This window comes from Denticeps clupeoides, unplaced genomic scaffold (genome assembly GCF_900700375.1).
Source record: "Denticeps clupeoides unplaced genomic scaffold, fDenClu1.1, whole genome shotgun sequence".
Lineage (NCBI taxonomy): Eukaryota > Metazoa > Chordata > Actinopteri > Clupeiformes > Denticipitidae > Denticeps > Denticeps clupeoides.
The window spans coordinates 1-12,074 of NW_021629975.1; the positions used below are offsets into that span (position 1 = coordinate 1).

The window sequence follows — 12,074 nt, forward strand, 5'->3', positions numbered from 1 at the left end:
ACACTATCAATTGTGGTATTTGTTTCAGGCCCTGGTGTGCCGCTTGGATCTTCCCATGTTGAATGGGAATCCTCCAAGCGCAGGTCCAGATGCCATCCTCGTCCACCACTTTCATAGGTGTAACCTTTTACTGAGCAGAACCTCCCCCTAGCCAAACGCATATATCTTCCCCTGTCACAGTTTTCATTAAAACATTCTTACAACCACTACTTTCCTGGATATATCCGACAGTTTCTCTACCTTGAACATAGTAAACTTGTTCTTTAACTGTTCGAAACGAACCCAAAACTCTCTTAACAAATTTGGCTGTTCTAAGCTTAAATCAAAACCATTGCTCTGTGGTAGAGCAATATAATGCAGTTAATGTCTTCAACCCTGAATTTCAACAACTTCTGCACCAGGTGTCTTGAGAAATCTAGTCGTGACATCGTACATTTTACCCCATTGTTTTCTCTAAACAAGAAACGTACGCTATGGTGCCTCCACCTGCCAGCTCGAACAGCCGACATAGTGGAGGCACCTAACACCTAAACAAGCAATTAAACACACAAACCTAACCAGCAAGCTCAAAAAAATTAAAAAAAAAAAAAAAAAAAAAAAAAAAAAAAAAAAAAAAAAAAATTAGAACTCGAAACCAGCAATATACAAATTAAATGACTACTTACCTAGAAAGTTCTTAAGAAATACCTGCAAAAAAACAGTACAATTTCCTCCCAAATAGAAATGGATTTGGCCATAAATCGGCACAAGCCCTTGGTCTATTTAGGAAGCGATCGCAGTCTCCACCCTTGATCTTAGCCAAAAGGCCGAGAAGCGATAACCTGAAAAAGGCGCCGTGGCGTGCCATTCTCGGAACGTGTGCGGTATTTGCTGGATGGTGCGCGTATACGTAGCGCACAACACACCACGTTTTCTTAAGTATTCTTTGAACCCATCGTGTAGCTCTGTCAAAACAGAGCCCCCAAAAATATTGTGAGCTTGTTGACGCCCCTCTCCACAGAAATCTTTAGTAAAAGGCGAAAGATTTGTACGTGATGAAGAGAAGCCCAAGCGACAACAACAGGGCCGTAAGGGTGGAGAGTGTCTCTTGTGTGTTTGGTGCTGACATCAGGGTGCGTCGCACCTTAAGGCCGAGGGCCGGACAACCCCGCCTAATCAATTCAGCTCCACCCTATTCCACAGTTAAGCCAGTGAACGACTGTCGAACGATTGTCACAGAGCAGGCACGGACACGAAAACCAAAGAGCAGCTTGTAAAAAAAAAAAAAAAAGAAGAAAAAAGGCGGGAAAACGTAACAAAGACTAAAATACCTCTTAACTAACTTTGAAAAAAAGCTGACAAGGCAATGTAAAAAACTTCATTTTGAAAACGTTTTCTCAATAGCTGTAACACCTGGTTTTCACAGGCAGTCTCCCATCCAAGTACTAACCAGGCCCAAGCCTTCTTAGCTTCCAAGATCAGACGTTCTTCTGCTGGTATGGCCGTAAGCAACCCCTGCTTGAAAATCTTGGACTTTTAAACAAAAAGGCGCTTGAAAACATATCAAGGAATAAAAAACTTGCCTTTGAATGTCAAAAACATGATGGAGAAAAGGCAACAAGTTGGAGTGGTAAGTTTTTATTTGCAACACAACAGAGAAAGTGCACCGCTCCCAGAGGCACTGCAATACTGGGTCGATGCGTGGAGCGGATGGAGCAAGCTCCTTTGCCGACTCCCTGTTCTAAAAATCCGCTTAATATGTAGTCCCCCAGCTGGGGGACGTATCAGATATTAAACTGATAAGAACAGATTTTTTTTTTTTTTTTTTTTTTTTCCGATTATGCTCTTTATTGAAAATTTCATACAAGACAAAAGTATGACACATAAAACAAAACATTGTTAAATTAAAACCTTCATATATAAAACACAATAAAAAAGCAAGTTTTCTAAAACACCAATAAAATTCAATAAAGAGTCTTGCTATAAAGTCTTAAGATTTCTTTTTTAAAATTAATCTTAAGATACTTTTTAAAAACAAGATAAAACCTTAATAAAAACCCCATGGCCTCATAAAAATTAAATAAAAAAAAACGGAATGCACATACCGCAGCTTGGGATCCAAAAAAAGGAGGATCCCCCCTGGCCTGTCCCCAGGGTGCTACTGTGCTCGCTTCAGGGTGTCCTCGCCGTGTGCTGCTTGAAAAAAATCTCTTAAAAACCAAAACGCCACCTAAATCAAAAGTGAATAAGGGACCCTCCAAATGGTCCAAATCCCACACCACAACATTGAAAAAATAAGTTAAATAAATATATAAATCCATTCAAAAACAAATTTAAGAGCTTAAAATGACGAATTTCTCCATGTACAGTTTTTTTTTTTTTTTTTTTTTTTTTTTCCACACCAAATTTACATTCAAAATTCCACACGATATGAAATAGTCCAAATAAATACACAATAATAATTTCACACAATAAATATAAAAATAGGTGCACACGGTTTAAATCATCAGATAAGTCCATAATGCATTTTTTTTTTTCCTTATATATTTACTTAAACAACACACCAACAATAAATAGATAAACCAAATAAATCCACACCCTAGTTTAAAAATAAAAGGAAGTCGCTTTAACTTTTTGAGCTTTTTTGTTTGAAATAAAACTGCAGCCACTACTTGCTTTGAGGACAAAAGAGATGGTCCGGACGCCACAAAAAATGGCAACTGGGCTACGAGCCCAGAAGGGCGTGCCACTTAAGAGTAGCCTCTTCGTAGCCCATGTTGGTGACGTCCTTCTCCATCCTGAAGTCGAGTTCAGCCCGGATTTTACGGAAGACACCCTGGGGAGTGAAGTCCGTCCCCCTCCGGATGAGAGCGGCCCTCGCATCCCAGATGGCAGATTTGGTAATGCTAACGACCTCCCACACCCAAAGGGCTGTTGACCCCGCTGGTCCCAGTGGCCATCCGTGTAGGATCTTCTCGTACGTCAGTACCGTCTGTTGGTCTAGCTTTCTGCACAGGCTGCCAACCAGACGCCAAATTGCTTTGGCATGCCCACAGTCCCACATAACGTGTCTAATGGACTCGTCGTTGTTACACTGGGACTGTGGGCACTTGGGGTGCCTGGTCAGTCCATGCCTGTGCAGGACCTCTCTTACTGGCAGCTTGCCGTGGAGGCAACGCCAGTTGAGGTCTTGCAGACGGTGATCTAACTCAGGTGGCTGAATCCTGGCCCAAGTGCCTTCCTCAAGCCCCAAAAGGGCTTGAGTACCCCTTGTACTGAGCAGAGTCTTATACAAGACCCTATGCTTCAGCAAGGCTTCACCGAGACCGTCTGCCTGGATGGACTTACCCAGTCTAACAGCATACCTGTAGTGGGCAGGCAGCGTCTCGGCCTTGGGAACAGCGTTTGTCCACAATGTGCACAAATGGCGCATCGGGAAACTCAGCCACAGACGTACGAGGTATTGGTGGGGGTGCTCGTGAGGAGCGACCAGACGGCGACAAAGCTGCGAGAGGTAGAGGCAATCGAGTTTAAGAGGGATGTCAGGTACATCTCTCCCCCCCTCCTCCTTCCTCAGGTACATTACTTCACGCCTCACATACTCATACCTGCCCCCCCAGATGAAGCTGAAAACATCCTTTGTTAAACCCCGTTTCATAGCACGGGGAAGGGGGTACACCTGTGCAAGGTAGAGCAATGTGGGCAGAATGTCCACCTTTAAAACAAGTACCTTTCCGAGGAAGGAGAGGGACCTCCCCTTCCACAACCCCATCTTCCGTCTGGCCTTAGCCAAGCGTTCTTCCCAGTTGGCCTGGGCCGCCCCTTCAGCCTGGAAGAGGATGCCCAAGACTTTAAGAGGGCCTTCACATTGGGGTAAGTCCCCGAAAAGGTCCTCCCTGCCCTTCCAGCCACCAAAGTACTTAACCACCGACTTTTGAAGATTAAGTGCTGCGCCGGAAGCTCTGCCGAACGCCTGGACCAGGTCCAGCGCCTGACCGAGGGACCGGCTCGAGCATGCAAATATGGTGGTATCGTCCGCATACTGAGCCAGTTTAACCCTTAAACCACCACTCCCTGGAAGCAGCAGGCCATCCACTGTGGGGCTGGCACGGACGGCAGCTGCCAGGGGTTCGATGTAAAGAGCATATAAGAGCGGCGAGAGAGGGCAGCCCTGCCTCACCCCGCCAGTCTGGGGGATCCAAAAGCCGAGTGAGCCATTAAGGCACACCCGACTGCCCACCTCCCGGTAGAGGGACTGGATCCACCCTATGAACTTTGCACCGATCCCCATTCTCTCCAACACTTTAAACAGAAAGCAGTGGTCTACACGATCAAACGCCTTCTCTTGGTCTAAACTGACCATTGCGAGGGGGATCTGGCGATCCTCCGCCCATGCGATCGCATCCCGGATCAGGTGTAAATTCCAGAATGCAGATCGTCCAGGGACACCGCATGTCTGGTCAACATGGACCAGACTGGTCATAACTTTCTTCAGGCGCTCAGTCAGTAACTTTGCAATGAGCTTTGAATCAACGCAAAGCATGGTCAGGGGTCTCCAGTTGGCCAAGTCAGCTTTATCGCCTTTCTTGTACAACAAGGAGAGCACACCTGACCTCATACTTTTTGTCAGCTTCCCTTGGCTCAGCACCTCTTCAATAACCATAAATAACTCTGGTCCCAGGACATCCCAAAATGAAATATAAAATTCCACTGGGAGTCCATCCAGGCCCGGAGTTTTCCGGCGATTCATGCAATGAATTACCTTGGTGACTTCTTCTAAGGTAAAGGGAGCCTCTAGGCTACCCCGGGCATCACTAGGAAGAACCTTCTCTAGCTTGGCCAGGAAACCTGAGCCCCCAACCGGGTCTGTACTCCGTTTTTTAAAAAGGTTTTTATAAAACGAAGTTGCAACCTCTAGCATCTGGGATGTGTCCGTGAGAGACTCCCCATGTTGGTTGCGGAGAGTTTCGAAACTTTTCTCCGCTTTGGAGAAAAGTTTATTGAAGAAAAATGCAGTACATTTTTCATTTTCTTCCAACTTTTGACACCTGGCACGGAACAAGGAGGTTTTGGCCTGCTGCTCATGCAGCTGCCGCAAACTATCCTTGAGTTCCGTGGCCCTACCGGGATTAAAATTCCCCCCATTGTTAAAACGAGAGTACAGTTCCTGCAACTCCTCCTCTAAACGTGTGATACGCCAGCGCTGGGAGGCTCTGCGCTGTTTTGAGTAGTTGATGGTGAGGGTCTTGATTTTACTCTTGACCCCTTCCCACCAATCTATCACAGAGGAGCCAGGATCTCTGTACTCGGTCCAAAGCTTAAACTGATCTAAAAAAAGCTCCCTGTACTCCTTCTCTTCTAAGAGAGAGATGTTGAATTTCCAGTAGCCAGGACCATGGGCTGGGGCATCGATAGTAATCTTTGCCTCCAGCATCACATGATCCGATGGCCACTGGGGAGACCGGGAGACCGCTTTGAACCGCATGGGGGGTGCTGCTAAAATGTAGTCGATACGACTACAAGAGCCACGGGTATTGTGCCAGGTCATTCCCAGATCACTAGGGTTGCAAAACTTGAAACCGTCAGTTAGGTTGAAATTACGCACAAACTTAATAAAATGTGGAATACTGACATCACTTTTCCCTTCGAGGAAGATGTTGAAGTCACCCCCAATGACGAGATGTCTGGATGTTAAACAAAAGGGGACCAACTGCTCTAACAGCTCTATACGAGAGGTGGCTTTCACTGGAGCGTAGACGCACAGAACTCTAATGTGCTGCCCCCTCCATGTGGCGTCCACCCCCAACACCCTTCCGGGAAGAACCGTGAAGGGGCTTACACTTTGAAAGGCATGGTTCCCAAAAAGGATTCCCACGCCTGACGAATGGACGCCACCCACACTCCAGTGAGACTCACCCAAGTTCCAGTTCTGGGTGAATATGGCCACATCTCGCTGGTCCCGGAGGTGAACTTCCTGCAGTAAACACAGGTCAAAGGGAGAGGATGCCAGTTGGTTAAAAACCGCTGTGCGTTTTACGAAATTTTTCAACCCTCTGACGTTCAATGTTAAAATTTTTAACTCGGCCATGGGGGATTAAAAAAACAAAACCCTTAAAATAATAAATAAATAAAATTATAAAACCCCAGCCATAAAACCCCCCTTCATCCAACCACCCCACCCGCAAACTCCATCAGCCTCCGGAGACCCTCATCAATATAGTCTAACTGGAGTTTTCCTTCCCCATCCACTCCGGGTCCCTCCACAGGCTGACTGGACAGATGGAGAGGGGGTTGGGGGGCTAAAAATCCTTTTCCCGCTGGCACTGAAGCACTTAATGCCAGCGGGGTGTCGTCTTCTCGGTCCTTACTTGCCGAGGCCCTGGCTGGAGAAAGGGCCTCTTCTGTTGTCTCAGCCTCCCTTCTACTTTGCTTGTTCTTGGTGTCCATTTTAATCTCCCCTTTTCTTTTGGGGGGTCTGGTTGCCGGGGTCTCTTGAACCACAGCCGACTCTGCACCCTTGGTAGCCAGAATTGCCTGAGCCCCCTGCGGCTGACTCCGGACCTCTTCACGTTGGGGGGATTCCACCAGAGCGTCCGAATACAGTGGTTTGTATTGGGGGCAGGCCCGGGCCAGATGATTATCCCCGCCGCAGATCTTGCAGCGGCGTGGCCCGGTGCAGTCTTTGGCCATGTGGCCTTTGTCCAGGCAATTCCTGCACTTCATATTGGTGCAGGAGTCAGCTGTGTGACCCCTCCCCAGACAAAGTTTGCAGAAGGGAGGCTGCTGCGGATAAAAAAGGTAACCTCTGTTCCCTTCAATAGTAAAATATCCCGGTGGGTGGCACAATCCATCTGGAGCCGAGGGATCGGGACGTAGCCGGGCCTGGAACTGGCGTCTCCCATTCCATATGCCCAGCTCGTCCCGCATCTCCCGATGGCCAGGCTGAAGTTCAACGTATTGTTGAAGGAATTTCCTGACGGTTTCTGCAGGTCAAAAGGGGTTGAAGACGTGGACGGTGATGATTTTTTTATCCGCCCACCAGAGCTGTTCCACTACGTAGTTCCTCAACCCCTCTTCTTTCTTGTCTCTGCATACCTCCAGCATGGTCGTAAATCTTCCATCGGCGAGGACGGTGACGTCAACGAAGCGCTGGGGACCATTCCTCTGTACACACACGATGTCATTCGCCTTTAAGCTCAGGACTCCGAACAGTACCTCCCTGATAAATGGTACCCTCTCAGGGAAGCCCTGGGGGTCTGCTCCCCTCCACCGGAACCTCAGAGTGTTCTTCATTCTCGTCGCTGGCACCTCGGTGGAGGGGCTGTCTCTGTTTTGAGACCCCCGGTGGTCCGGCGCCCTAGCCTTGGTCTGGTGGGGAGCAGGAACCTCTGCTACAGGTTTATCTTCCTTTATCAGATCTTCCGCTTTAGAAACCTGCTGCTTCACCTCCTTCTCTTTTGTAGACTGGCTGTGCTGGTCCCGCTCCCGAATGGTCCCCATTTCCTTCTTCCTCGCCGACTGAGCTTTTGCTGGAAGCATGCTACCTGCTACTCCCGCCAGGTCTTTCGTCGCTGTCGTCATCGTTGCCGACTTCTTCCTGGCCTTAACTCCAGACTCCATTTTAAAACGGGGTGCAGTGCCCTAAAAAGGGCTCTGTAAGTGCTAAGCCTTTAAAAAGGCTGTTGGATAAAAGTGCTGAGTGTTGGGGCTAAAAAAAAATTTTCTCAGTAGTGCCCCATACACCGCACGACTCCCACCGAGAACTGATAAGAACAGATACTACACTTGATCTTAGCCAAAAGGCCGAGAAGCGATAACCTGAAAAAGGCGCCGTGGCGTGCCATTCTCGGAACGTGTGCGGTATTTGCTGGATGGTGCGCGTATACGTAGCGCACAACACACCACGTTTTCTTAAGTATTCTTTGAACCCATCGTGTAGCTCTGTCAAAACAGAGCCCCCAAAAATATTGTGAGCTTGTTGACGCCCCTCTCCACGGAAATCTTTAGTAAAAGGCGAAAGATTTGTACGTGATGAAGAGAAGCCCAAGCGACAACAACAGGGCCGTAAAGGTGGAGAGTGTCTCTTGTGTGTTTGGTGCTGACATCAGGGTGCGTCGCACCTTAAGGCCGAGGGCCGGACAACCCCGCCTAATCAATTCAGCTCCACCCTATTCCACAGTTAAGCCAGTGAACGACTGTCGAACGATTGTCACAGAGCAGGCACGGACACGAAAACCAAAGAGCAGCTTGTAAAAAAAAAAAAAAAAAAAAGAAGAAAAAAGGCGGGAAAACGTAACAAAGACTAAAAATACCTCTTAACTAACTTTGAAAAAAAGCTGACAAGGCAATGTAAAAAACTTCATTTTGAAAACGTTTCTCAATAGCTGTAACACCTGGTTTTCACAGGCAGTCTCCCATCCAAGTACTAACCAGGCCCAAGCCTTCTTAGCTTCCAAGATCAGACAAGATCGGGCGTTCTTCTGCTGGTATGGCCGTAAGCAACCCCTGCTTGAAAATCTTGGACTTTTAAACAAAAAGGCGCTTGAAAACATATCAAGGAATAAAAAACTTGCCTTTGACTGTCAAAAACATGATGGAGAAAAGGCAACAAGTTGGAGTGGTAAGTTTTTATTTGCAACACAACAGAGAAAGTGCACCGCTCCCAGAGGCACTGCAATACTGGGTCGATGCGTGGAGCGGATGGAGCAAGCTCCTTTGCCGACTCCCTGTTCTAAAAATCCGCTTAATATGTAGTCCCCCGCTGGGGGACGTATCAGATATTAAACTGATAAGAACAGATACTACACTTGATCTTAGCCAAAAGGCCGAGAAGCGATAACCTGAAAAAGGCGCCGTGGCGTGCCATTCTCGGAACGTGTGCGGTATTTGCTGGATGGTGCGCGTATACGTAGCGCACAACACACCACGTTTTCTTAAGTATTCTTTGAACCCATCGTGTAGCTCTGTCAAAACAGAGCCCCCAAAAATATTGTGAGCTTGTTGACGCCCCTCTCCACGGAAATCTTTAGTAAAAGGCGAAAGATTTGTACGTGATGAAGAGAAGCCCAAGCGACAACAACAGGGCCGTAAAGGTGGAGAGTGTCTCTTGTGTGTTTGGTGCTGACATCAGGGTGCGTCGCACCTTAAGGCCGAGGGCCGGACAACCCCGCCTAATCAATTCAGCTCCACCCTATTCCACAGTTAAGCCAGTGAACGACTGTCGAACGATTGTCACAGAGCAGGCACGGACACGAAAACCAAAGAGCAGCTTGTAAAAAAAAAAAAAAAGAAGAAAAAAGGCGGGAAAACGTAACAAAGACTAAAAATACCTCTTAACTAACTTTGAAAAAAAGCTGACAAGGCAATGTAAAAAACTTCATTTTGAAAACGTTTCTCAATAGCTGTAACACCTGGTTTTCACAGGCAGTCTCCCATCCAAGTACTAACCAGGCCCAAGCCTTCTTAGCTTCCAAGATCAGACGTTCTTCTGCTGGTATGGCCGTAAGAACAGACTTGCGCCTGTTGAGCTTTGTTCCTGATGCCTCTCCATACCATTCTGTCAACTGCAGAGCTCTTTGGGCCGATGTGGCATCTGTGCTTAAAAGAGTCACGTCATCCATGTATAAAACACACTTTACCGTTAACCCACCTGGTAAACTCAGCCCGCTGATCCATTGGTCCCTTCGCAAGATCTGTGCCAACGGCTCAATGCATGCCACGAACAGGAGCGGAGATAGCGGACACCCCTGACGAACGCCAGAACAAATGTCTATTGTTTTGGACAAAACCCCATTAACCAAGAGCTTTTGGCTAAGATCAAGGGTGGAGACTGCGATCGCTTCCTAAATAGACCAAGGGCTTGTGCCGATTTATGGCCAAATCCATTTCTATTTGGGAGGAAATTGTACTGTTTTTTTGCAGGTATTTCTTAAGAACTTTGTAGGTAAGTAGTCATTTAATTTGTATATTGCTGGTTTCGAGTTCTAATTTTTTTTTTTTTTTTTTTTTTTTGAGCTTGCTGGTTAGGTTTGTGTGTTTAATTGCTTGTTTAGGTGTTAGGTGCCTCCACTATGTCGGCTGTTCGAGCTGGCAGGTGGAGGCACCATAGCGTACGTTTCTTGTTTAGAGAAAACAATGGGGTAAAATGTACGATGTCACGACTAGATTTCTCAAGACACCTGGTGCAGAAGTTGTTGAAATTCAGGGTTGAAGACATTAACTGCATTATAGCTCTACCACAGAGCAATGGTTTTGATTTAAGCTTAAGAACAGCAAATTTGTTAAGAGAGTTTTGGGTTCGTTTCGAACATGTTAAAGAACAGTTTACTATGTTCAAGGTAGAGAAACTGTCGGATATCTCCAGGAAAGTAGTGGTTGTAAGAATGTTTAATGAAACTGTGACAGGGGAAGATATATGCGTTTGGCTAGGGAGGTTCTGCTCAGTAAAAGGTACACCTATGAAAGTGGTGGACGAGGATGGCATCTGGACCTGCGCTTGGAGGATTCCCATTCAACAATGGGAAGATCCAAGCGCACACCAGGGCCTGAAACAAATACCACAATTGATAGTGTTGGGGGAGAATCGGGGCCACATCTACTACCAAGGCATGCCTAAGGTTTGCAGAAAGTGTGGGGAATTGGGACATTTGGCAGAGGCATGCCAAAAGTTATTTTGTGGCAAATGCAGAGAAATTGGGCACAGCTATGAGAATTGTACTAATAGTAGAAAGTGTAACCTCTGTGGGGAAACCAGTCACCTCTACAGGGACTGCCCCAAATCCTTTGCGAACAAGTTAAAAACAGCAAAAATGGCTACGAGACAGCAAGGGCAAGTAGAAGAAGGGGTGGAGCCAGAGGTTTTGGCGGGAACAGAACAAAGAGAAGGGGGCGGGGGAAATGAGGGAGAGGGCAGTCTAGAACAAGAAGGAGGTGGAGTCAATGAAAAGAGAGGAGGGGAACAAAGAGAAAAGGGTGGAGATCAAGGAAATGGAAACAAAGAGAAAGTAGGAGCAATAGAAGATAATAGAAAAGGGGAGGAGGAGGAACTTTACGCAGTACAGAGGGGAGAAGAAGTATGTGAGGGTTCATCTGTTCCAACAAGGTCGGATTTATGTCAGTGTCAGGGGGAGGAGAGTGAATCACAGGATACTCCCCCCAACGCTCAACCGAACAAAAGACCAGCACGATCCCCCCTGGAAACAGGGGAGAAAAGATGGAGGGCATCGCAGAGAACAGGAAGCTCGTCATCAGGGGACCGAAGCAACCAGTGGCCGGCAAACTCCCCTCATGAAGTGTCCTTTATGAGGGTAGAACTCAAATCATCTACACCCAGGACACAACAGGTAAGGTTTAACCCAGAGGTAGAACATGAGGGGGACTCTACACCGTCCTCTAAATGTTTAACAATTAAAGAAGAGGAAGTGTCGTACAACATTAACTAATACACAGACCCTCCTGATGCAAGCAAAGTCTAATTTTACCTTAAAAAAATGACTATCAGAATAACAACATTAAATGTCAGAAGCATAAAGTCAATGGTTAGAGCACAGAGTATTTTATCCTTCTTAAGTACCATAAATGCAGATATAATTTTATTACAAGAGTGCTCCTTGCCTTTTTTAAAATCATATAAGAAATGGGAAAACCTTTGGGCACACGGGCCATCCATATGGAGTGGCTCAAATGAAAACAAAGCAGATGGGGTTGCTATTTTATGTAAAAACCCACACATTGAGGTAAAAGGTAGCACAGTGGTAAGACCAGGACGAGTGCTTTTAACACATCTGACATTTTTAGATAGGGATTTTAAGGTCTTAAATGTTTATGGTTTTAATGATAAAGACAAACGTTATAACCTTTTAAGAGATTTACAGGTCCACATGCTCGGGAGGGTGCCATTAATGGTAGGTGGGGATTTTAATTGTGTTTTATCTAAAACAGATAGGAAAGGAGGGGGAGAAGATTTTAAAATCGATAAAACATCTATTCTTTTGCAAGGAATTGTTAGAGATTTTAAAATGATTGACTGTTACAGGGCAATTCATCCCAGAGAAAATGGGTTCACCTGGGTAAGTGGTGATTACTCAAGAGCCTCC

The 12,074-nt window shown here is 46.4% G+C and overlaps 5 non-coding genes and 2 pseudogenes across 5 annotated transcripts; all 7 read right to left on the reverse strand.

The window, feature by feature from the left end:
* Positions 1–940: 940 nt before the first annotated feature.
* On the reverse strand, positions 941–1,054 carry LOC114778703 (U5 spliceosomal RNA). Its single transcript, XR_003746437.1, has one exon. It is a non-coding gene; the product is annotated as a U5 spliceosomal RNA (small nuclear RNA).
* A 581-nt stretch (positions 1,055–1,635) lies between these two features.
* LOC114778723 (uncharacterized) lies at positions 1,636–1,857 on the reverse strand (annotated as a pseudogene).
* Positions 1,858–7,610: 5,753 nt separating this feature from the next.
* Positions 7,611–7,794, reverse strand: LOC114778724 (U2 spliceosomal RNA). The gene has a single exon (XR_003746454.1). It is a non-coding gene; the product is annotated as a U2 spliceosomal RNA (small nuclear RNA).
* A 122-nt stretch (positions 7,795–7,916) lies between these two features.
* LOC114778725 (U5 spliceosomal RNA) lies at positions 7,917–8,030 on the reverse strand. The gene has a single exon (XR_003746455.1). It is a non-coding gene; the product is annotated as a U5 spliceosomal RNA (small nuclear RNA).
* A 331-nt stretch (positions 8,031–8,361) lies between these two features.
* LOC114778700 (uncharacterized) lies at positions 8,362–8,479 on the reverse strand (annotated as a pseudogene).
* A 146-nt stretch (positions 8,480–8,625) lies between these two features.
* On the reverse strand, positions 8,626–8,816 carry LOC114778705 (U2 spliceosomal RNA). Its single transcript, XR_003746439.1, has one exon. It is a non-coding gene; the product is annotated as a U2 spliceosomal RNA (small nuclear RNA).
* Positions 8,817–8,938: 122 nt separating this feature from the next.
* LOC114778726 (U5 spliceosomal RNA) lies at positions 8,939–9,052 on the reverse strand. Its single transcript, XR_003746456.1, has one exon. It is a non-coding gene; the product is annotated as a U5 spliceosomal RNA (small nuclear RNA).
* Between the last annotated feature and the right edge of the window lie 3,022 nt (positions 9,053–12,074).